Consider the following 3518-nt stretch of genomic DNA (forward strand, 5'->3'; position numbering starts at 1 on the left):
TATGTAATTCATTTTCTATAGAAGCTATAGGAGGTTATCAAATAATTCCCATTAAATAAGCTAGATCTGCTGCATTCCTAATAAATAGTTCACTGCTTGAACCTATGATAATTAAAGGTACATTGGAAATCTTTTACCAAAAACAAAACAAAACAAATCTCACTAGTTTGTATTAATGACTGAATACCTTAACATGATTTATTCATTTTTAGTAATTTATACTTAAAATAGTTTCTTCCTAAATTCCACAAACATGAACAGTATTAAAGCAGGTCAGAAAGAACCATTTGAATTATGTAGACAGCAGCAACACATCTCCTACAGTTGTTTCTGAGTCCTGACTGTGGTTGGAGCTGATGCCAGTGTCTGAGTCTGTGTCATTTGTATACGCTTTAAATGCCCTTTGAGTAAAGGGAGGAGCCTCCCCACTGCTGCTGGCAACCTTGGATTCCTTCCCTCTGTTTTCCTTTAACTGGCAGCCATCTTTGTTGCTAATGTGAAGCAAATTGAGTTCCTTGGCTACGAGTTCATATTCTTTTGCTTTCATCCGAAGCAGTGAGTCACTGTATTTAATCTCTTTCTGAATGCCACTCAAATGAGAGTGGATTTTCAAACCAGCTTTCATGCTTTTCTCCAAATCACCCTTAACATTTTCTAAATTATTGCTTTCCAGTTCACTAGCAGCTGCCCCTTCTGCGTCTTCACCTATTTCGATGCAAACATTTTTTACCTCCTTTTCTATTTCTGCAGAGAGCTTATCAATGAGCACTCTGTAATATTTCAGTCGTTCTTCCAGCTGTACAATTCCATCCCTTTCACTCAGGTCTTCCAGAATCTGGTTTTCCTCACACGGCGAGTCCAGCTGTTGCTCGACTTCACTGAAACTGGGCATGAGATAGGCATCCTGGACATAATTTTCCCCATCATTTTCTACCTGATCAAGGTGGAACTTAGCTTCACACTTTTCAATTTCCAGATCCAGCTCTTTCATTCTCTGGACTTGCTGGTGAATAGTATGATCCTGGGAGATAATCAGATGAACTAATGTCTCCATATTTTCTCGGTCATGAGAAACTATGTCCTGCTTAATTTTTAGCCAGTTTCTGAAAAGTTTTTCTGACTATTCTTTTTTATTTGTCTGGTGGCAATGTCTTCATGTAATATGCTGGGCTGAGCCCCCACAGTTTCTCTGTGTTTTGCACTAATTTTGTTTCAGCTGTCCTCCACAAAGGAACGGGAAGAAAAGCATCAGCTTTAACCAAAACAAACTGCATATTAGTCTGCTCATCTCCCCATGCTTTCCAGAGCTTCAGCATTCTGGTTAGTGGAGGAAGAGCCTTTTCTGAGCCTCTCCACTTCTCTATGATGCAGTAGTCACTGGGCTTCCCCAGCAGAAATCGTTTATCCCCAAATGCTGTCTCATGTTCCTCCAGCAGAGCCTGGATGACATCAGCAGAGGTGGTGCGTTTAGTTAATCCACAGACAATCTTCTCTTCTTGGCAAACCCAAACCACAATTTCCTTCTCTTCTGAATCCATGTCTTTAGTTGAAGATCTGAAAGGAAAACAAAGTACCTTATATTTCTGTCATCACGTGTGTAAACTCACAAAGACAATCTAATATTAATACCCTTTCTAGATTTTGCACTTAATGAGAGATGCACTTTGAGGTCATGACTACATAAAAATCAGAAGACTTAATCCCAGAAAAGAAGAACAACAAGAAGAAGGGGGTGTGGGTTGGCAGTGGGGCAGGAAGGAAAAGGGGGAAGGGAGGAGGAGGAAGAACATCACCAACAAACTGTGGAAAGTATCTTCATTTTTTTTTAATGTCCTAATGGGTCATGGAAAGAGTAAATTATCAGGAAAGACAACTGAAGCTATGTTTATTTGTCTTTAGAAGTTAACCACAGTATATCCACAGTCAGATTTGTTAGAGTTAAGGCAGTAATTGGAGAGGAGATGAATAAGAGGAAATAAAATGAGCCCACTTTTGCTGAAGACTAAAAACTGAAGAAGGATCACAAAAACAGGAAAGAAGGAGATGATACTAGATGATATTGGATCATAAAATCAATAACAGTCCAATATTGAAACCAATCATTCTTTCATTCAGGAAGTGTTTATTATATGCCATTACCTGCCAGACATGTCTGCAGATACTAAATATATAGTAATACACAGAGGACAAGAGCACAGACATGGATATGTAACTAATATAGTATCAGATAGTGGTAAATGCTATGAAGAAAATTGACCAGGATGAAGGGATAGAAAATGTCTTGGAAGAACAAGAGCTCTACTTAGAGAGCTTAGGAGAAACTCCTCTATGGAGGTGACATTTAATTAGGAACATAATGGAATTAATCAGAAACCTAAGGGAAGAATTCCAGGAAGAGACCACAGAAATAAGTGCATCCAGTTTTAATGGGAAGCCCGAAAAGTAGGACCATGACCTTGTGTATACTTTTCATGTATCTGGTTTTTGCTTGTTGAATGAACTATTTAAAAAAAGAAAAATAGAGGGAGGAAGGCTAAGTTGGAAGCTTATTGAAGCAGTCTAGGAGAAAGATAATGGTATCTTGGAGCAGAATTTTAGCAATGCACATAGTAGGAAGGGGTCAGAGTTAGAACCTACATATACATATTGTTTTGATAGTACTTTCTCTTATAAAAACTGGGAGAGGATGCATTAGTCTATTTTCTATTATCACAACAGAATACCTGAGGCAACCTACTTTATCAAAACAAACAAACAAACAAACAAAAAAAACAGAAGAGGTTATTTTGGAGGTGTTTTGGAGGTGCAAGGTCTAGACTCTGTATCTGATTATGGTCTTGTTGACAGACTCAGGAGATGGCACAGAACCTCACATGGCAAGAGATGGCAAGCTTGCACATGTATGTGTATTCTCTCTCTCTCTCTTTTCTTATAAAGCCACTAAAATAAAATCATGGTAACTTGACCACAATGACTTTATTTAATCCTAATTACTTTCCAATGACTCATCTCTGGCATCATGAATGGAATCAGCTTCCACTTTCTTAATACAATTAGCACATGGCATTGAGATTAACCTACTGCCTGAAGTTTTGGGGGACAAACCATATTCAAGTGACAATGCTGAGGAGAAAAATAGTTTTCTACAGGGAAAAACAGTTTCCTTTAGTAAGAGAAGCAAGGAAGTGCCATGATTTCTAAGCCGTTCTTATTGGAGAATTTTCAAGATCGTATTTCCCATCTGATTATGTCTTTTGTAATGGGTTTTGCTAAGAAACAAAAGAGATGAAATAAATTATACTCCAATATGATTTATGCTGACATAAGATGTTTTGAGTAGAAACTGTCTTCTTGTAAAAGTTAAGTCAAACTCATTTATTGCTTTATTTACATAATACCCTTAAAGCATATGACTCCATGAAGCACACACTGAAGATGATTTTCTTAGTTTCTAGAATTTTTTTTACCACTAAGAATTTATATTTTAGAAGCAATAGTGACTGATCCTATGTTATCAC

At 37.4% G+C, this 3518-nt stretch overlaps 1 pseudogene; it reads right to left on the reverse strand.

The window, feature by feature from the left end:
* Positions 1-292: 292 nt before the first annotated feature.
* Positions 293-2150, reverse strand: LOC143388910 (ras association domain-containing protein 9-like; annotated as a pseudogene).
* Positions 2151-3518: the final 1368 nt, after the last annotated feature.

Source organism: Callospermophilus lateralis, unplaced genomic scaffold (genome assembly GCF_048772815.1).
Source record: "Callospermophilus lateralis isolate mCalLat2 unplaced genomic scaffold, mCalLat2.hap1 Scaffold_45, whole genome shotgun sequence".
Taxonomy (NCBI): domain Eukaryota; kingdom Metazoa; phylum Chordata; class Mammalia; order Rodentia; family Sciuridae; genus Callospermophilus; species Callospermophilus lateralis.